The sequence below is a fragment of the Phoca vitulina genome, unplaced genomic scaffold, assembly GCF_004348235.1.
Source record: "Phoca vitulina isolate PV1807 unplaced genomic scaffold, GSC_HSeal_1.0 scaffold13, whole genome shotgun sequence".
Classification (NCBI taxonomy): domain Eukaryota; kingdom Metazoa; phylum Chordata; class Mammalia; order Carnivora; family Phocidae; genus Phoca; species Phoca vitulina.
Genome location: NW_022589716.1, coordinates 18677660 through 18702823, shown reverse-complemented (window position 1 = coordinate 18702823; position 25164 = coordinate 18677660). Strand labels below are relative to the sequence as shown.

At 39.9% G+C, this 25164-nt stretch overlaps 1 protein-coding gene across 4 annotated transcripts in view; it reads right to left on the bottom strand.

The window, feature by feature from the left end:
* The window catches only part of PTPRG (protein tyrosine phosphatase receptor type G), a 701636-nt gene that overhangs the window by 294675 nt on the left and 381797 nt on the right, over positions 1-25164 (bottom strand). The window lies entirely within an intron of this gene.

Sequence of the window (25164 nt, the reverse complement as noted above, 5' to 3'; positions counted from 1 at the left end):
AATATTAACATACATCTCTTTTTAAGAATTAGATACGAAATAAGTCTAAACGTTACAAGTTTTAGGTTTCCTAATCAATAAAGTATAATGTGTATACATATGTATATGTACATATACATGGATTCCTAAGATTTACAGCTGTAAACTTCTTCACATATCAGATAGAAGAGGATGAATGGCCAAAGTGATCTGAAGAGACCAAACCACCACCAACCAGTATTTTCGTACCTCACTCTATACCTAGCCTTGTGTGACGGAGGAACAGAGACACAGAGTCTCCCTACTGCTGAATAAAAGCCCATACACCTGTGCCCAACCCACTGCCATGTTCACACAGGCCATGAATGTTCCCAACCCCCTAAGCCTATATAGTTCACAGCTGGTGTGAACAATGGTCCCATGAAAAAAGAGACAATCACAGAACACCTTTTCAGTCTCAGTAACGGAAGAAGCTTCAAGGCTACAAGAGCAATTGATGTGACCCCCTAAAAATGGTGCATATTCTTGCTATCTGGCAAATAACTTGGCCTGGGTCATTTTCCCTAATTCTCATCCCAAACAGTAGGATAAAAGAGACTATCAGAAAGAACATGCTCACTGCTTGGCAAAGGTTTAGCAACCTCAGGGCACTTTTCAAAATCATTTACAAGTGTCATAAGGCTTTCTAGAAAAAGTTAACATCACCATTTTCTTGACTGTAAGACTCCTTACTAAAAGAAGAAACATCAAGGGCTTTTCACTCATGTTTCTTCACCTCTTGGTCAAATTCCCTGAGACTCTGATGAGTCATAAAGGAACAGAGTGTGCATTTGCATATATTCTAGCCAAACTTTATTTTCATCTTGCATCATTACATTTGAAGGAAAAAAGGAGGCGAAAGGCGACATAAGGAACGGCTCCGATTTTCCTGTCCATTCTTTAAATTTTCTTCCAGATAAATAAAGTGATTGTTGATGTGTCTCATGAGCCTCTATGTTCAAATTATGGAAACTAACGTTTTATCTTATTTTTTAAAAGATTTTATTTATTTATTTATTTTTAAAGATTTATTTATTTATTTGTCAGAGAGAGAGAGAATGAGTGCATGAACAGGGGGAGCGGCAGAAGCAGAGGGAGAAGCAGGCTCCCCACTGAGCAGGGAGGCCAATGCAGGACTTGATCCCAGGACCCCAGGATTATGACCTGAGCTGAAGGCAGATGATTAACCAACTGAGCCACCCAGGCATCCCAAAATTTTATTTATTCATTTGACAGAAAGAGAGAGAGCACACAAGCACGGGGAGCCACAGGCAAAGGGAGAGGGAGACACAGGCTCCCTGCTGAGTAGAGAGCCCCAGGGCTGGGCTCCATCCCAGGACCCTGGGATCATGACCTGAGCTGAAGGCAGATGCTTAACCAACTGAGCCACCAAGGCGCCCCTGGTAACTAGTGTTTTAATATCGTGTGTGTGTGTGTGTGTGTGTTGAGTTTTAGAAACTCCCTAGTACAATAAAATTATACTCGATGGAAAAAAAATGCACAGTAAAATAAATCCAAACATGTATGATTCCAAAGAAATAAGAACGCAAGCTGTCATTTGTAAAAACACAGACTCCTTATAATTGTCCTACTAATAAAGAAAAGTACTCTGCAACCTCTGAAAAGTACTTTCCATTCATATTATTTCTCAAAACCCTCTAGACATGGGTGAAATATAATTTAGCACTCTATAAAAATATAACCAGGGTCCGTACCAGTGGGATTCATTTATTCACTGGTAACAATCTGAAGATTTAAGCCGACTACATGCTTGCTTTCACACTTCTACCCAATGTACATTCAAGTGCAATTTTAATTGAAACTGATCTTCCACTTCAGATTTTAAATTAATTTTTCTTTGGAGTGCTTCATGCTCCAGACACCCTTGCCTTGCAAAAACCCCTATGTCATTAGTGGAGGAAATAGAACACTTTTCCAAGCTTCGAGGTATTGATTACCTATTCGCACATCGAAGCACCATCGCCATTCCACACTGTATAAATCTCTTCAGTGTTAAGACACTTTATAAAGCGCTGAGAATTATATCATTAATCATTTGCAGCTGTACAATCTCACAGTATCGAATGCTTTGTTTTTCAGAAGTTTGAATAAATGCTTTTAAGTAAAAAACATGACACTAAATAAAGGCCATGGTTAAGTTAAACCTAGTTTTGGGAAGAAAACCAATCAGCAAGAAGCCTTCTACCCTCAGGTACGACATAACCCATCTAAAATAAGAAGGAAAAGTCATTTGCACTTCAGTTTCCCCCTACTGACTCTTTCTTAGAATGAGCAGGATATGTGCAGTTGGCAGCCGGACCCATTTCCAACAGCTCACCGACTCTGACATGGCGACCATGTCATACAAGGCTACCTTCTCAAAGGGGGCAGGGCGGAGCGGGAGGGTAGAAACCACAGGGCAGTTAGGCTGCCAAAAGTAATCTGCCATTCACCTGTTGAGGGTCTTGTGGCCACGAGATCTTAATGGAGACACATTGCCAACATATTTGCTGCAAGAGAATCTAACAGTGGCAGTGGAATCTCACTCAACCTGTGATGAAAAAATACTTTCTTTTTAATGAATTCCATGAGTGCATTTAAAATTCCTGCCTAAAGGTTTGATGTCATCGTAAATACACCCTTGTCAGGGAGGGCTTCCATGAGGCATACACAAGGGTCATGTACCATCCTGGCAATGGGCGCCTGTGTTTCTTGGGACGTCCTATCACTAATGTAATTTGTCGTCTATTCCTTAATTTAATGTCTGTCTTCCTCATTAGTTCATGACGCTCTGAGAATAGCTTCCTTCTCTGTGTTGTTCAGCATTATTCTTATACCTAGAGCAGGACCCTACCTACAGGGCGCTGCTAGTACATATTTTTAGGCACAAATACATGAATTAGAAGACGAGATTAAAGAGTTGCATAGTTGTGTCTTCTAATGACACTACAGTGCTATTTTGGATTTAATTTTATACTTTTATCTGCTGACTTCTTCCTAGTCTTCCCGACTCCCTTGGTCTCAAGAGTCAGGATGTCAACCTCCTTCCTTTCATCACTAATACGTTAAATTAGTCTGAATGTGGAGAAGGTAAAATAAGCTGCAGGTATATGATGTGCATGATGGAATCTGAGTGCAAATTTAACAAGCCCACCAAAGGCAATTACAGTTTTTTAAAGAAAGGAATGTGACAGAACTTCGCTTTTAACGCCTCTAGTGAAGCATGATTATTTTTAAGGCTCTCTTATTTTTTTCTATGCTTTAACAGAGTTCTCTATTGAAAGAAGGTCAGTTAAAGAGCAAAAACAGTCTTGTTAATCCGTTTATCACTGTAGACATTTAAATATGGAATTGACACCTGGCTCAGCACCAGGCACAGTGCTACGAAATGGGTGCCAGCAGGTGGAGCTGCCACAGTTCCCCTGGGGTTCCCCTGGACAACTGAAGCTGCCGGAGCCTCAGTCTGCTCATCTGTACAGTGGGAAAAATTAGTGGTATCACATCAAAGGGTAGTTTTGAGGATTACATGAGATAAGCAATGGAAAGTACTTTAAGAAGTGCCCAACAATGGGGCCCCTGGGTGGTTCAGTTGGTTAAGCATCTGCCTTCAGCTCAGGTCATGATCTTGGGGTCCTGGGATAGAGCCCCACGTTGGGCTCTCTGCTCAGCAGGGAGTCTGCTCCCTCTCCCTCTGTTCTCTCTCTCTCTCTCAAATTAATAAATAAAATCTTAAAAAAAAAAAAGTGCCCAACAATGAAAACTTGGTAAATGGTGGGTGCTCCTACTGCCACTGCTCTTGTGTCATAAAAACATGTCGTAGGCCCTCAAGAACTTGACTATCTAATGGAGGAAACAAATATGCAGTCCAATCAGGGGCTAGGGGCTAAGGGCTAAGGCAGGTGGATGCAAGTATTTTGTGATACACAAAGAGAGAGGGGGGGCCCTCACCTCCCCAAGGGCAGGACTTTGAAGGTGACATTTCAGGGGAGTCACTCCTTGAAATGCTAAGAAGTGTATTGGGCTCTGGTGCTTCCCATTTTGGAGGACGAGGGTCAAAAGCACAGTTGATCCTCCGGGAAGAGGAGCTTAATCCCAGCACCAGCTGGACTTAGTGCCTAGCTTTCAAAGAACAGAAAAGGCAAAGGGAAAAAGAGCAACGTCGCAGTGGAGAAGCCTGGTAATCCCACCTTAACCAGGTGGTGAAGGTTACCATCACCTGTGATGCCACAGACCATCATGCACATCTTGATAGATGTGGTAAAAAGGGTGCATCACCTCTGTGGGGTTCTTCCTAAAAATCCATAGCCTCTGTCTAATCATGAGGAAAAGATCAAACAAACCCAAACTGAGGAACATTCTATGAAACACTTGGCTGATAATCCTCAAAAATGTCAAGGTCATGAACAACCAGGAAAGACTGAAAATTTGTCACAGAACAAAGAAGACTAAGGAGTGGTTAAAAACAAAACAAAACAAAACAAAACTGCATGGTGGTATTCTAGATTGGAGTAGCAGAACCAAACATGGAAATGAGTGGGAAAACTCATGAGCTCTGAATGAAGTTGAGTCAGTTAATAGTAATACACCCATGTTTATTTCCTGGTTGTTCTTTGTCTATGGGGTCATTTTCCTGTGGTTACTCCAAGATGAAGAAATATTTATGAAACTGCTCAGAAGTCAAATAAATATCCAGATTTTATTGGATGTACTGTTATATATTTGGGGGCAGGTCTATGGCCTAACAGATAAAGGTGATGGGCACTGGTTTATAGATAATGCTGGGATTGTTGTCCTAAGCTCTTTGCATGAATTTCCACTGAGTAAAACCAAAAGAAGAGAGAGACTGACTTGAAGAAAACACACCAAGCGTGTGGGTGATATTTCATTATTTAACGTTATATAAAAACATTATAAAGTTGGAGAAATTCACCTTTAAAAACTATAGTTAAAGAAGAACACTATTAGCTTAATTTACGGCTCATTTGTGCATTAAAAGAACCCTACTTCTACCTCTCTGGTGTACCATTAACAAGTCACTGTATTTTTCTCATTTTGAGATGCTACAATTCAGTAGACTAGCATCAGGAAGACATATTTCTACAGTAAAGTGAATAAATCACACAACTGGAGTTTAATTCCAACTGTCCTATTTAAGACAGACGGAATTCCCCACGTGAAAATAATAGCAAATACTGTAAATCTGGGCTCACATCTGAGATCCCACTTTAAATTCAGTGTCTCTTTAAGGCAGATTTAACCCAAAGAATTTGATGGACATACATAAATTTTGGACCAAAAGTAAGTTATCGTGTTCAAAGAAAATTCAAATAAAAATCTGAGAGAAAAATCTAATTTTGACCCCCACTTCCAGCAATATTATTTGAAAAGCCCAATATGAAGAGATATAAATATAGCAATAAGACTTTTAAATAATTTAAGTAACAATCTCATTTAGTTACAGTTCATTATTAATACCTGACTTGAGAAAGAGATAAAATTGCTACTTTTAGAGCATATAAATCATACTTTTATCTAAAAGTGAGGAATTTCAAGTATCTGTCTAGGATTTGTGTTCCAAACAATGATTTCTTTAAATACCTAAGAGATTCTTTGCAGAAAATAAGCATACACCTTGAATTTATTTTACCATAATACATCCAAATAACGGTTTCTGTTCACTAATGAAAAGCCATTAAAAATAATGAATTCTGTCTAAATCTAATTAAAAACAAAACTAATATACATGTTATGTGCTGTTTCTAGTCAAATATGCTTATTAATGCCTCCCTCAAGGAACTTATATTAAAAGTATTACCTGAATCCAGGCTTATTGCCCTGCATCTTATTGTCTACTTTTAACCAACAGCAAAAATGCAAAAATATTAGTATTCATTTTTTTACCTAATATTATAATTAATGCTTTTTCTCCCAAATCTAAAACACATCTTAAAACTATTCCATTTTTTAATTAAAAAGCTTTATGGGATTTAGCTTGAGATTCTTTTGCATTCTCCACTACCAGGAACTTAATTACCTTTTGTGCATTTATTGCTGTATATATAAAAAAAGGAAAAAGTGCTAAAAAGCATTCATACTGCTGATCTCTGGTGTTTTCACTTTTTATGCATGCATAATTATGAAGTTGTTCGATGTTATTCATAGGAATATTCTAATTTTTAAACCAGTTAAGAAAATGTAAATTTTCCTTCCCGGTAATGAAAGAGTTGGGCAAATTTTTGTTTTTAAATTTTAGGTATAAAAACTTCATTCCGCCATTTCACATCAATGGTGTGTTTTTAAGGTAATATCAATAACTAACCATAACACCAGAAATACTATCAGACAGTAACACCAGACATGGGAACTACTTTATACTTTTTTTAACACCAACTATTATTCATTTAATTTCACAGGATCTCTATCTTAGGACTAGCTGTTAAAACTAGAGAACAGCACAATCTCTAAATTGAAGGTCCTGATTCTAATCCTGATGCTGAAGATCTCCCCGGAACCTATTATATTGTCCTTAATAATGAGAGTATTACAGGGCATCTGGGTGGCTCAGTCAGTTAAGCCTCTGCCTTCGGCTCAGGTCACAATCCCAGGGTCCTGGGATTGAGCTGTCAATGGGCTCCCTGCTCAGCTGGGAGCCTACTTTTCCTTCTCCTTCTGCGGCTCCCCCTGCTTGTGTATTCCCACTCTCTCTCTCTCCCTCTCTCTCCCTCTCACTGTCTAATAAAGTCTTAAAAAAAAAAAAAAATGAGGGTATTGCATAGAGTAAGGATGCCAGTAATGACTACCTGGGAGTTCTGAGCCACAGATCTCAGGCTGAGTAGAGGCTCAAAAGGATTGGGTGATTGATTAGTGATGTCTGCATGAGTATGTGACAGCAGTAAAACAGGCACTATGCAGGCATGCAATTCACAGACTAGAGGATTCTGGTCCTTCAAAGACAAAGTCTGTAATGATGCATGTTTAGACATACCTGGGATATAAAAAGTTGTATCTTTCACATGGAATCTACCCTCATCCAAACATGCAGTCAAAATTCCTACTAATAATTGAGATGGTTTATTCACTCAAAATCTAACAAATATTGTTTAAAGTTGGGCCAACTTCATTTTTGCTTCTTGTAGATACAACAAGGAATTGGTTACAAAACACATCTGAGCTATTAACTACAACAACAACAACAAATCCACCAAACATCTCAAGTGTTTATAAGCTATAGGTAAATTTGCTCCAGACCTGAAGCTTTCAACCTTCAGATCAACTATGTCTTCAAGCAATCAACACTCTTCACATGACAAAGATCTACTCTTTTAGAATTCTGACTGCCTTCCACAAAATTTAATATAAACATCCAAGGACGAAAATGGCCATGTGGCAGAGTGGAAAGAGCGCTGGGTAATGAAACTAGCCTTTAGAGTTCTAGATCAAAGATGGCCGATGAGTTCTAACTGACATGTTAACTCCAAATGACTGTATGATTACTTATCAGTAAAGACCAGATCAGTTAGCAATGCCTGTCAAGAGCACCAGAGAGGTAGGTGGTGACAGTCCTGCCACAAAATTGCTCTTTTCATTCTAGTCTCAACTCTGGAAGGCAGACTTGGATGTGGCAGTGGTCAAGTCTTACAGTGATTCAATTTCCTCACACACAAAATACAAGATGGTATCTGATTATGGCTAAAACTTGTAAGAGTTCTAAATTCAGAAGAACGCTTTCTGTAACACTTGGAAGAATGAACTGGGCATATATAATATTTGTTAATAGCCTAGCCAACATACACCCTCACTGAATACATTCCTCACTGAATACATACCACAGAGATGTGATGAGTAATAAATAAGTTATTACATATAAAGCACGTCCCACAGTACTAGGCACATAGTATCTATTCAATAAACCTGATTATGTATACTTTCTTCCGGAAACTACATTCAAACCCTAAATTCTGGAAAGCCTGACCCTGTTTCTGGCTCTGGAAATAATGTCTGATTGGTATTTGGCCATCAGTTTAATTTCATCCTCCTTAACAAGTAATTGGCTTGGGAAAGGGTGTTAACCCAGGACTAAGCCAATTAGCACATGGGACTTCCCTGATCAGAGGGAATGTTTTAGGTTGGTATGACTCAAAACAAGACTCCAGGAAGAAGTTGCTGCGGCTGAGGTCAAAGAGGTTGCTGCCTGTGTTCTCCTTTAGGATTTTGATGGATTCCTGTCTCACATTTAGGTCTTTCATCCATTTTTGAGTCTATTTTTGTGTGTGGTGTAAGGAAATGGTCCAGTTTCATTCTTCTGCATGTGGCTGTCCAATTTTCCCAAAACCATCTGTTGAAGTGACAGTCTTTTTTCCATTGGACATTCTCTCCTGCTTTGTCGAAGATTAGTTGACCATAGAGTTGAGGGTCCATTTCTGGGCTCTCTCATTGATCTGTGTGTCTGTTTTTGTGCCAGTACCATACTGTCTTGATGATGACAGCTTTGTAATAGAGCTGGAAGTCCGGAACTGTGATGCCACCGGCTTTGCTTTTCTTTTTCAACATTCCTCTGGCTATTCGGGGTCTTTTCTGGTTCCATACAAATTTTAGGATTATTTGTTCCATTGCTTTGAAAAAAGCTGATGGTATTTTGATAGGGATTGCATTGAATGTGTAGATTGCTCTAGGTAGCATTGACATCTTCACAATATTTGTTCTTCCAATCCATGAGCATGGAATGTTTTTCCATTTCTTTGTGTCTTCCTCAATTTCTTCAATGAGTATTTTATAGTTTTCTGAGTACAGATTCTTTGCCTCTTTGTTTAGATTTATTCCTAGGTATCTTATGGTTTTGGGTGCAATTGTAAATGGGATCGACTCCTTAATTTCTCTTTCTTCTGTCTTGTTGTTGGTGTATAGGAATGCCACTGATTTCTGTGCATTGATTTTATATCCTGCCACTTTACTGAATTTCTGTATGAGTGCTAGCAGTTTTGGGGTGGGGTCTTTTGGGTTTTCCACATAAAGTATCATATCATCTGCAAAGAGTGAGAGTTTGACTTCTTCTTTGCCAATTCGGATGCCTTTTACTTCTTTTTGTTGTCTGATAGCTGTGGCTAGGACTTCTAATACCATGTTGAACAGCAAAGGAAGCAAGGGCAAAAATAAACTATTGGGACTTCATCAAGATAAAAAGCTTTTGCAGAGCAAAGGAAACAGTCAACAAAACCAAAAGACAACCGACAGAATGGGAGAAGATATTTGCGAATGACATATCAGATAAAGGGCTGGTATCCAAAATCTATAAAGAACTTATCAAACTCAACACCCAAAGAACAAATAATCCAATCAAGAAATGGGCAGAAGACATGAACAGACATTTTTCCAAAGAAGACAACCAAATGGCCAACAGACACATGAAAAAGTGCTCAACATCGCTCAGCATCAGGGAAATCCAAATGCAAACCTCAATGAGATACCACCTCACACCAGTCAGAATGGCTAAAATTAACAAGTCAGGAAATGACAGATGTTGGCGAGGATGCGGAGAAAAGGGAACCCTCCTACACTGTTGGTAAGAATGCAAGCTGGTGCAGCCACCCAGGAAAACAGTATGGAGGTTCCTCAAAAAGTTGAAAATAGAGCTACCCTATGACCCAGTAATTGCACTACCGGGTATTTACCCCAAAGATACAAATGTAGGGATCCGAAGGGGTATGTGCACCCCGATGTTTACAGCAGCAATGTCCACAATAGCCAAACTATGGAAAGAGCCAAGATGTCCATCGACAGATGAATGGATAAAGAAGACGTGGTATATATATACAATGGAATATTATGCAGCCATCAAAAAAACACGAAATCTTGCCATTTGCAACAACGTGGATAGAACTATAGGGTATTATGCTAAGCGAAATCAGTCAATCAGAGAAAGACATGTATCATATGATCTCACTGATACGAGGAATTCTTAATCTCAGGAAACAAACTGAGGGTTGTTGGAGTGGTGGGGGGTGGGAGGCATGGGGTGGCTGGGTGATAGACATTTGGGAGGGTATGTGCTATGGTGAGTGCTGTGAATTGTATAAGACTGTTGAATCACAGACCTGTACCTCTGAAACAAATAATACATTATATGTTAAAGAAGATAGTAGGAAGGGGAAAATGAAGGGGGGCGGAATTGGAGGGGGAGACAAACCATGGGAGACTATGGACTCTGAGAAACAAACTGAGGGTTCTAGAGGGGAGGGGGGTGGGGGGATGGGTTAGCCTGGTGATGGGTCTTAAAGAGGGCACATATTGAATGGAGCACTGAGTGTTATATGCAAAACAATGAATCATGGAACACTACATCAAAAACTAATGATGTAATGTATGGTCATTAACATAACAAAATAAAATTTAAAAAAAATTTTAATGTTAAAAATAGTTTGACCTGGGGCGCCTGGGTGGCTCAGTTGGTTAAGCGACTGCCTTCAGCTCAGGTCATGATCCTGGAGTCCCTGGATCGAGTCCCGCATCAGGCTCCCTGCTCAGCAGGGAGTCTGCTTCTCCCTCTGATCCTCCCCCCTCTCATGTGCTCTCTCTCATTCTCTCTCTCTCTCAAATAAATAAATAAAATCTTTAAAAAAAAAAAAAAAAAGTTTGACCTTAGTATTTAGAGGAAGAATATTAAACTAATGAAATCTAAATGTTATTTTATGAATTGTTGTAATATTTGGGTTCCATTGAAATAAATATTTGAATTATGACTTGCTTAGTTATAAATTTTCATAAATAAGGGAAATTCTATGATGTTTCATTTTTATTTAATAAGTCTGAAATTGCTTCTATATGGCTAATTTGTATCATTTTGACTTTTGATAAAGATATTAAATATACATAATGGAAAAAAACCAAAAAAACAAAACTCCAGACTTTTGCTCAGAGCCTGAGGGAAAACCTACCCTGCTCCCAGAATGTGAATGAACAAGAGGAAGGGAGTGAGCTGAACTGCAATCAACCAGAGGCCAAAACTGACAAGTATAAAGGCCAGAGGAAAAAGATGAAGGAAGGGAGGGAGAGGGAGGTGAGGGGGAGGGTTGGGGAAGGGAGGGGAAGGGAGAGGAGTAGAGAGAGGGAGGGGAGGAGAGAGGAAGGGAGGGAAGGAGGGAGGAAGGACTGGAGGGAGGAAGGAAGCAAGCCTGATCAAACCACTCCTGAAACTTAAATTTCACCTCTAGACTTTTCAGTTTTATATGCTTTTGTGTTTACAACAGCTTGAGTAGGCTTTCTGCTATTTGTCACTGAAAAATACACGATATAATCAGAATATTTGTTCAAAAAGACCAACAATTAAATTATTAAATGCTTTTTCTACATTCATCCCTAAGACGAAAATGTCCAATTATAAAGATAAAAATCAGAAATACATGCTGGAGAGACTACATAGAAGGATAACATCTCCTGATCCCCCTTCCTTCCTGCGTCTCTAGCTATCCTCTTTCCCTGTAGGAGAGGGTTTGAAGATCTCATTTAGACAAAAGGAAAAGGGACAAACTCCGAAGTCCCTTGCTGTAAATTCTTACTCTTGGCAACGGAGGGGTCAGGGGTGAGAATCCCTGAAAGCCTTCACTGGAACAAGCTGCCTCTCACCAAAGGCTTCTGCCCCAGACACAAGCCACAGTACCGTCAGTGGGCAGGGAAGACCCACCGGGGTCGCAGCCACACCCCACCAAGGAGACAAAACCGACAGCTGAGGTCTGGCTCAGACAAGGCTTGGGGGTCCTTTTTCTCACCATGACTCTCTAATGCCAGCATCACGCTCCACATGCTCAGGAGAAATCCCAATCACGAATAGGAAGAGGGAAAAATCCCCAAAGTTTGGGGTTTGGGAGGGCTAACACTCTATGTAACAGCCCACCAACATAAGGGCCGAGAGGGAAAGAACAAGAAATTAAAAATGGTTTTATGAGGCACTCACTCCACAGCTGAGGGGGCTGGTGTGGAGGGGGGTGTGTGGGATTGGGAGGCACTTCAGAGGGTGCAGACAGGATGATTAACACGCTTCCTGTGGCAACTATGAAAGGAGGAATGTATGCTCTAAATGTATTAACTATTAAACGCTATCTGGGGGAATGTCTAGACATAAAGCGACACATTTATGAGGTAAAGCCAAACAACATGACGGAGCCCGTGTCTCTGTCGCACTGTGAACATTTCACTGTAACCTGTAATTTTCTCTATTTCAATAACTGTAGAAGTGTAAGTAACTTCCCATAAAGGGGATCAAGAAGGAAAATTGGAGGGATTTAGCAGAAGTGACAGTGACAAGAAGAACATCAACAACTTCACTTGCCCTAGTCAGAGGAGTCTTCGTGAACCTAGCCATCTGAAATAGCACTCCCATCCACATTCCATTTCCCTAACCTTGTTCACTTCTCTTCCTTGTAAGCAGTCCATGAGAATATAAGCTCCATGATGTCAGATCCTTGTCTATTTTGTTCATAAGGTCCACAGAAGATACTCAATAAATAAATATCTGTTTAAAAGGGCTAGGATTAGGTTGAGGCATTCACCAAAACCTCAGCTATCAAGTTAAAAAACATTTTAATGTAATATTTTAAAGTTTAAAATGTATGCCAGGCATTGTGATGACAAGTTCTGACATTTTTATCTTCTTTGATCCTTTCAACACCTTGTATTAAGGTATGTGCTAGTCTCCCCCCTTTCACAGATAAAGAAATTGAGGCTCAGGAGAGGAAACTTACCCTTACATAGTAAGTGGCAGACCAAAGAGTCAATTCCAGATCTATGGGACTAACCTATAAACTACAAGAGTTTGCAAAGTAGGACATGCAGGCCTAATCTGGCCCACCCGTTATTTTTGTAAATAAAGTTTTATTGGAACATAAAAAATCAATGGAGACTTGCTAAGGAAACTACAGCCATTACTTAATACTACTCAATGGTTCAAAAGCAGATAATCTTACTCTAGGATAAATTCCAAATGGATCCAAGGTTTATACACTTAAAATAAAGAAGAAAAAGCACAAGAACCAGTTGTCGGGCAATTTGTAATAGGAAAAACATTTCTACAAAGTCAGAAAAGACTGATGAAATCAAATATGTTAAACAAATATTTAATTTTCTGATTCCAGAAAGCACATAAGAAACATCAAAAGATGAATATCAAAAGATGAATAATCATCAAAAACATCTGTAATTCATACCACAAAAGGGAAATTCTTTAGTATATACCTTCTTTAGAATACTGAGATTCTAGAAATCAATAGCCTCAAAACCCATATAAAAATGGCAAAAAGCCATGAACCAATAGCTCCAAAAAAGGAAATACAAATGGACCCTTAATGTAGGAAAAGTTGCTGTGCCTCATTAATAATGACAAATACAAATTAAAATTTTATAGATGCATTCTTTCATCTACTAAATTAGTAAACATCAAGATGTTTGATTACACACTGTTAGCAAGGATGTATACAAATAAGCACTTTCATTTATGGCTACTGAATGACTGATATAATCTTTCTCAAAGAAAATTTGGCAATAAAAATTAAAATAGCCAATGTGCACTCCTTTGACCCTAGTGTGATTTCTACAGATATATTTACATTTGTACAGGGTTAAGGTTAGTCATGGCAGCATTGTTGGTAATATCCAAGATTGGAAACACGATAAACATCCATCACCAAAGGGCTAGTTAACCAAACTAGGGGAAATCAACTGCAATGAATAGTATGGAATGGGAGACAACAAAGAAGAGAAAGAGAGCTCTTTAAGCTAAAATGGTAAAACTTGCAAGTTACTTTTTTTTTTTTTTTAAGGTAAACTCTACACTCAAAGAACTCAGGACCCCAGAGATCAGGAGTCGCAAGCTCTACCAACTAAGCCAGCCAGGTATCCCCCAAATAACTTTTTTTTTTTTTTTGGTGAAAAAACTGCTATACATTATAATCATGCTACGATTTTCTTTTAAAAATGAAAAGACCATATATATATATATTTATTGTATGTACATAAAATGCCTTCAGAACCATATTTAAGAAACCATAACACTAGTAAACGAAGAGGAAAAGGAATGGGAGACTTTTCACTTCTTACTCCTTTATGATCTAGGAAGATATTTATTTTTAGAATACATGTTGTAGGGGCGCCTGGGTGGCTCAGTCATTAAGCGTCTGCCATCGGCTCAGGTCATGATCCCAGGGTCCTGGGATCGAGCCCCACATCAGGCTCCCTGCTCAGCGGGAAGCCTGCTTCTCCCTCTCCCACTCCCCCTGCTTGTGTTCCCTCTCTCACTGTGTCTCTCTCTGTCAAATAAATAAAATCTTTAAAAAAAAAAAAAGAATACATGTAGTACTTCTGTAATTGACAACAACAACAACAAAACTTATTTAAAAAAACTTGGACACATACACTTCTGAGATCTAGACCTCCGAATATTCTCAGTGGACTCTGGAACTCCTGAGGTCTTAATATATTACGGCATGCACTCTGAACAGGGGTGATATTGGGTGAAAGAAAGTTTGTTCTTGGGGGCAAAATGTTACTTTTTAGCTTTAAAGCACAGATATACATCGAATCCATAATCACATACACAGTCTGTGTTTATTGATGTTACTAAAATTTCATGGACTAGGTACGATAGGGATAAAAATGTCTAAAAAGGCTTCCTGGAGGAGTGGACAATAATAGAAAACAAGGTTGAGAAAAGAAAGTACTATGCAATTATGTGGGCAAAAAGAATCCTTGGATCTTTTTCCTATGATTGTTAAGTCAGATCCTTATTAAAGCAGATATTCTATTTTAAACTTAAAATGAGACAACTATAAAAAGAGCCAATATTATTGAGAAGTCATTATGTTCCTCATCGTTATTTGCAGTGGCTATTGCGAGTCTTGAAGTTGTGATTTGAACAACAGTCTGTACAATTTTTCCATACAGCCGCACTACCTGTTGCTTCTCTTCTATATGGTATTTAATTTCCACCCATCATTCCCACCTCTCAGGAGCTGGGGAGATCCTGATTTTGTCATCTAATCTCAGTGCTGTGCCTCCCGCCAGCATGCCATTCGCAAATTTAATAAATCCATCTCGTCCATCAAGTTGTTGATAAAAATACTCAAAAGGCCAGAGCTGAAGATAGAACTTTCCATCATTACAGTGGTGCATTATCCAGAATTCCCTGGGAAGAGTTTTTCAATCTACTATGAATCCTCATTTCTCCATCTCAACTCTGAGAATATCAAGAGATACTCTGTCAAGGCTCCCTCTGAAATCCAGATACCCATACTGGTTGTACCTGAGAATCTAATAATGTTTTCAACACACGACAGAGCTTACAACAGGAACCTCCCCTTGCAGAACATTAGGACATCTGAGGGCAGGACACAGTTGAATTTCCTCACCCTTGTTACCCACATCTGGCAGTGCAGCCATTTAGGATAAATAAGCACTGCAGGACATAAATAGGGCATATAAGGGGAATATTAAAAAGAGCCAATCAGGAAAGACACAGAAATGGTCGGCTCTCTTGTTTTTTATTCTGTCAAAGACGTGTGATCAAAAGAAAATGTCTGATGGGGAATTTCATAAATCTTAAGAATCACTATTATATTTTAGGAATGAAATTGATTATTGATGAAGAATAAACAAATGTAATTCTGAGAGTTATAGATGCGAGCTAACTATATTGACAGCAAGAAGGCTGCAGTCACCATAAAGAAAAAAACCAGTATCCTATAGAAAAATACCAACAATTTTAAACGGTAAGTGCACTACAACTTCATCTCAGGATTTAAGTGGCAAGATGTGGCAGCCCACTGACGGCCGTGGGGATGATGGAAACAATGCTCCCAAATGCTGAACCAAAGACAAATGCTGGGCTTGATGCACTGGAGAAGTTCAAGAAAAATAAAATCCACATACCTGAGCCTTCAAATCAGCACCTTCAAGAGTGGAGGTCAAAGAAACTGTGTTTTGAAAACAATGAAAACAGCCACGACCAGTCCTAAGACAGGACACTGAGTACTAACTGTTACCAAACATTGCGCTAAGTTCTTTACAAGAATCATATCACCTAATCCTCAAATCCATCAAAACCTGTAAACTTCACTATTATCGCTATCATACAGACGATGCACGTGAGGGTCACAGTGGTCCAAGACCACTTCCCTAGTAAAAGCAGCTTTTAACCTCCCCTCTTCACACCCATTCTTTACATATAGCTTAATATTTACAGGTCACTGACAATGGACCAAAGTCCCTGGATTATTTTATTTGTTCCTGGCAATACTATTCCCATTTTACGGATGAAGATATTATGCCTAAAAAGGTTACTTTGTTTGGTATTTAGATCGCACCATTGAGCAAAAAGTGGAACCAGTATTCAAACGCAGGCACTTGGCTCCAGAGACTCCCCCTCACCCTTTAAATATCCTGCTGTAGTAATATTTTAATGGGTAGACACTTCTGGGCAGTTCTGATGTAAACCGAATCTGGAGGTCAATTTCAGCTTGGGTTGCATGGCTAGAGCCAAAAAGCTGCTCCACAAAAGGACTGAATGTCTCAGTTAAGGCCATAGATTGGGGAGAAGAGCCTACTGGTAGCTTTGACCTTGGTTCCTCAAAATCAGCAAATAAAATATTTATCAACATCAAATGTATTAACATTTTCAATAACACCATGTGTTTCTAGTTGGAGCACAACGCTAAGTAGACAGATACAGGTAAATGAAGTGAGTAAGCAAGGACTTTTTGTTGTCTACAGGCAGCCATTCACAGGACAGAAGGTCCCATAGTTACCATACTAAATATCACAAACATTGCAGAATTAAGATGGAAGGAGAAACTGATGGGGAAAATTACATATACAACTAATTAAAATCACACGTCCTTTTGTATTGAGAGGGTCTTCCCTACTTAAGGAATAAAAGGTTTAACAATATTTTAAAACAGTATTAACCCACTTTAAAGAAAACAGAGGTGAGGCATCACAGTAAATAACTATATTTCGATGAAAAGAAAAAGCTTTGCGTGAGGTGTGGCCGGTGGTGCTGGTTCTGTAATTTTTCCACGAGTTGATTAAGTATCAGTACCGTGAGGTATACTAGGTATGATATTAAGAAAACAAAGCACAATTTTACAGTTATATGGTGGGACTCCTATATCTGGGACTCTTCAAAGAAAAGAGAAGAAACCAAGCACTGTTTAGATAATAGAACGAAGAATCTTATTTGGCAAGATGCAGAAATAGGATCAAAAAGAAACTGAAGGACCCATACCTTGTGACTAAGCAGGAGACAGACCATACATTTTCCCTCTGGGTTCGAGAACTACAGCCCAAGGTAAGTACATGTCGATGCCTGTCCACCATACTGATGAACTCTGCTGGAATTTTTTTAGTTTAGGAGCTCACATCCCAGAGAAAATGCTTAGTGATTTCCAAAACAGCAGGATCCCGGTTGTGAAAAACACGCTCTCTAATTAGCAAATTAGAAGTCTCTTCCTTGAAGATAAAACTGCTAATGCAGACAAAGCCTCAATATAAAATAATCATATTCAGAAGATGCTGGGCAAAGAGGACGAAACATACTCTAATCAGCTTTCATTCTCTTTGCAGCCTTAGTACTCAATCGTAGGACCACTCTTTACGGGGGAATCTAGACCTTTTGGGTATCGAGGTAAGAGAGGTTGTTTTCATTTATTAGCATTAAAAATCCTTCCCAAAGTGCTCCAAAAACACCTAACTCAGAAAAACAAGGGGGAAAAAAGGATTTGATTAGGAACAGACATTTCTTTAAGCAGTAGGTTCTTAACCATGCTTACTGGGTCATATGAACAGACCTCTAAACCACTGTGATTCTGAGCAAACTTAAAAGTAATGTACGTAATATTTTACTCTGAATTTGCTTTACAATAGGTCAAACTAGGGCTGCCCCCCTCTCTTTGTGTAAGATTCTAAAGAGAAGCAAATTGGTAGACACCAAGAGAAATCAATCCAACTACTCCCCTGGCTGTTCATACTCTATTAAAATCAATAGTGAGTAAAACTTAACACCCATATGGCTTTTGGCCTGAAGTCCTCATTTGCCCACAAAGTCCTGAGCCCCCAAGGGCATGCAGGCTCCTTCTGAGACTAGGGGTGGAAAAGGAATCAGCAGTACCTTCAGCCTCACACTTCTCTGCAAGCTTGGAAAGCAGCTGTGGTGAGTGCAAGTGTTGATTCTGACCCCACAGACAGGCTTAGGCAGAAGCTACAAGCCCATGGGGGCATCGGATCACAAAATCCCAGTCTTGAATCCATCTGTCTACTCCACATCTTTACTAGTGATTAGTGAGCATCTCAGATTTCACATGTGCAATCCTGAAGTTCCAGATCCTTCTTCCAGCCTGAACTTCATACAGTGTGGCCTCCACCCTCTTATTGGCATCCTTCAGGTACTCAGGACAAAAATCTTGGTGTCAACCCTCACACCTTCTTTATATGTTATGCCTCAGATACAGGAGCAAATTCTAGGATGTACCTTCACAGCAGATCCAGAAGCTGATGTCTCCCACCTGCTCCACTCCTGCCCAAGCTGCCATCACGTCTCCTACGGATCACTGCCATTGTCTCCGCCCCTGACTCCCTGACTCCCCCGCCCCTGACTCCCTGACTACCCCTCACCTCCTTCAGTCTGTTATCAGAACAGCAGCCAGTGATCTTGTTAAAACATAAGCCATTGACTTAAAAACCTCCAAGAGCATCCTTGCTCATTTAGAGAAAAAGCCAAAGACCTGAAAAATTGTATACAAGGCGCTACGCATCTGCTTCCTGACCCCAATTACCTCCCTGATCATAGTTCCTACTTCTGTCCACCTTGATCCCACAATGGAAGCCAAACAGGCCTCCTTGCTGTCCCTGAACATGTCCAGCATTTTCCTGCTGTCCTCTCTGCCTACCCAGGGCAACAAGTAACCCCTCACCTCCCCCTCCCCGAGACCGTTCCTCACCTGTCACTTTTTCATGGAGACCTGCTCCACCACTCAAATTACGTCCCCAGCTCAACGTGCTTTCTTCCTTTTATTTTTACCTCCAAAGCCCTCACTTCCTAATATTTTAAATACTTGTTTTGTACATTGTCTGCTATCTGCTCACCACCCCCACCGGAATGCAAACTCTATAAGGGCAGGGGTCTGCCTGTTACATGCACTGTATATATACACAGGTCAGGAAATAGTCCACCAAACGTAAATAAACAACGATGTGGTTTCAGTTTAAAATAGACAGGGTTTTAAACAACTTTACTGAGGTATAAGATATATGCTTAAATTCAACCATTTCAAGCATACAATTCAATGATTTTTAGTCAATTTATTGAGTTATACAACCATCAACACATTCCAGTTTCAGAACACCTCCATTACATCAAATGATTCGGATAGAAATTTGTAACTGGAAAGTACCTACATTACCTCTCCTCCCTTGTGCTACAAGGCAATCTAACTTCTAGGAATACGATTTTTAATAAAAGTAACTTGGTCATGGACCACTGTTACTTATTTTATGATTTCCTTTTGTTACAAGATGGAAGCATTTTTTTAGTTTATACACAGTACCCAGCACCGTGGGATCAATGGAAATAACAGAGGAGTAGAATTTGAATTGTGTTCTTTTACCAGAAAACACTGGGTAACATACACAGGAAATCAATATACAAATATGGAGTTCCTGGCATTGTCTCTACCAAATGTGGAAAAGATTTTCTCCTCTTGATATAGTACCAATGGGACTCGGTTCCTCCTCAATGGGCTCTCATTCAAATTCAACCAGATGTGTCCTTCCATGACGGTGAATCTACAATTAGCAACCTTCACTTTTGGAAACCAAGGGCTCCTTGAAACTACCACTCGCTAATATTCGAACCACCCCGGGACATTAATAAACTAACCGCAGGAGAGAGAATAAATAAAAAGTTAATCAACATCACATAGTTAGCCTTAGGGTTTTAGAAATTGTAGCCAAAGTGGCAGGTATAACTTCCCATACATGAGCTAACTTGGGTCAAATTCATTTATTGGGGTTTCTCCCCCTAACCTGCCATTGCAGACCTACCAAGCTCAAAGCCAAGATGTAAGTATCACTTTAAGATTCAGATTCAGATCCTAAAATTTTCATAGAGAGCTCAAAATAAATTCTGAACATCCAACTTAAAAATCACAATTAAGATACCACTAGTAATCTACACTTACTATTGATTATATCAAGCAACCCCTTCTAATGCCAAAGGTGTTTTTTCCCTTGCGTATTTACAGAAAATTTGTTACACGTTAACAACTAGAATTTCAAAGCAAAACACACACAGTGTGTCTGTCCTTTCAAGTATTACTTATAAATTGCAGATGCAGATGTTAAATTAGCTTTAAAAGTAGCAAACTTTAACAATAAATTTGAAAATAAGGAGATTGTGTTTTCTTCAGACCTCACTAGATATTTGTTTTCTTCATTTCTTTGTTGGCAATTTTTTAAAAACAAGGAAGAAAAGAAAGCCCCTTATGTATGGTCTTAATACAAAAACGCTGGCAAATGACAAAGGAGCTAAAATCATTCCTTCCCTTCCCTCATGAGAGATGAAGTTTCTTAGCACCATCCAAAAGTCACCCAGATCCCCTATACTGGTGAATCAAAGTAACTTGAATTGACATTATAAACACGAACAACGGGAAGATACACCTCATATGGTTCAAAAAACTGGCATTTCATTAACTTGCTTAAGAATATTTACAGCTGGGGGCGCCTGGGTGGCTCAGTCAGTTAAGCAGCTGCCTTCAGCTCAGGTCATGATCCCAGGGTCCTGGGATCGAGCCCCACATCGGGCTCCCTGCTCAGGGGGAAGTCTGCTTCTCCCTCTTCCTCTGCCTCTCCCCCTGCTTGTGAATTCTTTCTCTCTTTCTCTGTCAAATAAATAAAATCTTTAAAAAAAAAAAAAAAGAATATTTACAACTGGAGGGTCGCCTGGGTGGCTCAGTCGGTTAAGCATCTGCCTTTAGCTCAGGTTAAGATCCCGGGGTCCTGGGACTGAGCCCTGCATTGGGCTCCATGCTCAGTGGGGAGTCTGCTTCTCCCTCTGCCTCTGCCCCTCCCCCTGCTCCTGCGCTCTCTCCTTCTCTCTCTCTCAAATAAGTAAAATGTTTTTAAAGAAGAATATTTATGACTGGAGTCAAATGAACAATTATCCACGCTAAAAAGATTATGATAGGAATCTATGGCTGGAGATGGGCTGACCTCAAAATTATCCCAAACTTACTTTGAAATGTAATGCCCCAAAACTACTTCATTGGTGTCATATTACTTTGCATACCCATGTAAATAAATCTACCTTACAGATAGAACTAAGAGGCACACGAGTACGTACATCTCCCCATCTCAGCTTTCCAAGGGGAAAAACATTCTGTAACTTTCCTCCCCCACGGCAGCCGGAAGACAAACTGGGCCAGGTGGTTTGCTCCCCAGGTTGGCTACCTGCAGCTGGAAGATGCCACAAGGTTTAGTCCTGGATGGCCAGATGTGCTCACCAGGGGCCACAAAGCACGTGAAGCACGCGCAAGATGGAGGGAACGAAGGGCACCGAGTTTGCAGTGTATCTGTGGAAAAAAATCATTCTAAACAGCATGGTTTGCAGAGCCCAGAGCTACCCCACCTCTTCATTTTATTTCCTGATCACGTTCCACTCACCCCTTTGCCCAGGTCCTGCCCCTCTCCTTCCTCATCTTCTTCAGTACTTTTTCTGAGCAAGAGAACGTGCACCACACACAATTCAGTACTGGATGACTGTGTGCCCAACTGTTATTTTCTATTTCATGTATTTAATTAAAATTCCCCCAAGAAGAAGAATTAATTCACTCACCACATATCGATAATTATTTACTACTCTTATTCTGCATTCACTGATGCAAATATTCATTCAAGGTTTTCTCCAGGGCTCATTGTTACCAAGCTCTGTATCCTGGGTACACTGGAACGCTGTTGAGGGATAAGGTTCTGAGCCACAGCGGAGAACACATTCCCCGTGCACACAACCACCACCAGTCTTGCTGTGGTTGTCGCTATCTACCATTAGTGAACCATTCACTGAACCAGGCAATGGGCCTGTAATATTTCATTTCACTCTTCATCCTTCCCTGTGTCCAATATGGCATTACATTCCCATTATATAGATGTGAAAACATCCACTATATAGATGCATGAAGGAGTTAAGTCACACGGAGTGGGAATACAAATTCTGATGAATCTGAGGCTCATCTGTACTCTTTATGATCATACATGACATCAACTTTGCAATAAAACGTGCAGAGAACAGACACCATGTCTCAGAAGAACGTGAGTTGAAATCAAAGCGAGCTATAAGAATAGTGACCCTAAAAAAATGTTCTTTACGGTGGACCAACGGTGTTATCATTTATTTTCTTTGTCTAATTCCCCTGAAAGAGCATCCTCAATCCCGGGGGAGTACCACCACAATCATCATCCTTTACCACACCCTCCTTCGCCACCTGTTTAACAGGTGAAAGTAAAGTTGAGGGGGCTTAAATGAACAGCCCAAAGACAACTCAGAAATAGCAGCACCTTGACTTTACCATGTTGAGAATTTCTATCAAACAATTATTCCCACCCAGGACACCACTAGTGATTTCTACGATCACCACAAGGGCGGAAGTACTGTCAGACAATGCCAGAGGCACTACAATTTAGCACAAATATTTTGGGGAGAATTCTCACAATATATATAATGTCTTAACAAGTTTCAAACTGAAACCCACGGAGTCTATATGTGGGAATCTAAGGACTCAAGAAAATCCAGTTTAGTAAAGAAAGAGAGCTATGCGTACATAGGCTTCATATCTTTTTCCTTAATGACAGAAAGGAAGAAGCAACTGCCTGTCCCCAAATGAGAAACCATCCTCACCTGGTGGAATATAACATAGATCCAAAACAGAGGAAATGATTATGACTAGGGAAACGATTATGACAAGCAGGAAAAGCAGGATATGAAGTCAAATATCTACTATGATTATAACGGCGTCTACAACCATAAAGGTTTGACAAAATAAAATTCTTTACCTTTAAGGGTTCAGATCATTTAATAGCGAAATGTAGTACTTGCTTGTGATCAGAATGGTATCAGCCGCTTAGCTCAATGTCCAAAGGAATCACTTCACGGAAGAATAAGATGTTAAGGGAATTTCTCCATGTTTGGACTCAACTTCCAAAATAAAACAGGCTTGATATATTTAAACACACATATTTCCCACTCCTAGCTCTCCATGGAAGACCATGATCTTATATCTAAAGTTAGTCATATACCATTTGTATTATTACTGAAAAGACTTCATTTACATGTCCACTAGAGAAAATCTAAAAGCCATTTGTATATACACAAATACATATCCATTCACAAAATGCATACAACCTTTTGTTTACATACATCTTTAAAAACACCCGTTCACTTTGACCCAAAAATTCCACTTCAAAGAATATTTTCCTACAACAATAGTCAGGGATACAGAAGCTATTTTTTTTTTTTTTAAGTAGGTTTTACGCCCAACATGGAGTTTGAACTCATGACCCCAAGATCAAAAGTCCCATGTTCCACCACCAAGCCGGCCAAGAGCCCCTTCACAAGGTGTCTTAACCAACATGGAAAGCATTTGTTTAAATTAGCTAAATTTATAATCAGTGTTGGGTGACAGTCATGTGCATGAAATCTGGAAGAATGTCACTCACTTCTAATCAGAAGACCATGATTATCAAACATTATGTCATTAGCCCTTTTCTGCCTTTAACTGTACACCTTTCCTTCCTAGTAAGGGAATGAATTTAGACATCTAGAATGCAGCTAATACAACACTGAGGGTTTTGATGCATCACTAACATTTGAAATGAGGCTTGAGACCATTCCTATGGTGGGATAATATTTCTTACTACTTCTGACAAGTAGAGCAGATATTATGGAGTTGGAAAAGCTGAGATGAATTAAAAGTCTTGCTGATAAAAATGAGTACTAATATGATTTTTCTAATGGAGGTTTTTACCGCTCCATTCTGCCTCGTTTGTTAGAAAGGCTTTGGAGTTCAATGTGAGAGGCAATCAGCAGCCCCCACAGACAGGCTCATCTCCCTACCAGGAATATGGATACGGGTCAGCCCTGTGATACCTGCAGTAGGCCTTGTGTCTGGTCTAATAATGACCCAGGTCAGGCCTAGGTTCAGGATCACGTTTGAATTACGTATTCAAGGAATATTTCCTTGGTACCCCATTCTAGGTCAGTTGACTTTGTCAGAAGCTTTAGGAAACCACGTTGCTTTCCTTTGGTATCACTGCTCCTAGTTTCATTCATTCACTTGGAAGATTTGGGGCCTATAGTGTTTGTGACAATTCCTACTTCCCACCAGAACCAAGAATATGTTTCACGGCATCTCCGAGAAATAGCTAGGAGAGAACATTGGCTGTGGACCTCCCCAACGTCATGTAAATAAACATACAAGCTAAGTAAAGGCGAAGTGCTTGCTCTACCCATGTTGCTGCAAGACAAATCCTGCTGGCTCCAACTTCCACCCACACCGTAGTGGCTGAATCTTTGATAGAAATTGTAAAGCCACCTGTCCATTTTGCTCCCGGTTGTTCCCACTGAGCACAGCAGAAGTATCTGGCACATAATATGCACCCAGGAAATCTTTCTTGAATGGGTAAGTGAAAAACAAACTGACAAATGAATGGGAACGAAGCCAGTGGCTCTAATCATCTTCACACATGTTCATACGAAATTGATGTGGCCTTATCAATGCTGAATCTCTGTCCTATAACTGCCCTGATGCCACCAGAAGTCAACCTCTCATCAGTGCACCGCCTTAGAACAACAGTTTGGTTCACAGGCTAAACATGCCACCAGAACAAGGCCATACGTGGCCTTCTTGACATTTCCCATTCCCTACTCATCAAAATGACTCATTAACAGCCCAATGTCGGGGGTCTCAAGTAATGGCTCATCCTCCGATGGCTGGGGGCTGCCTGCGTGCAGCACTGGCCGAGATATACACAAGCAATTAACTTGCAATGCCCACTGGCTCGGACGCATTCCACGGCACTGAAAATCTCACGCAGGTAGTTAAGCATGCAAGCTGC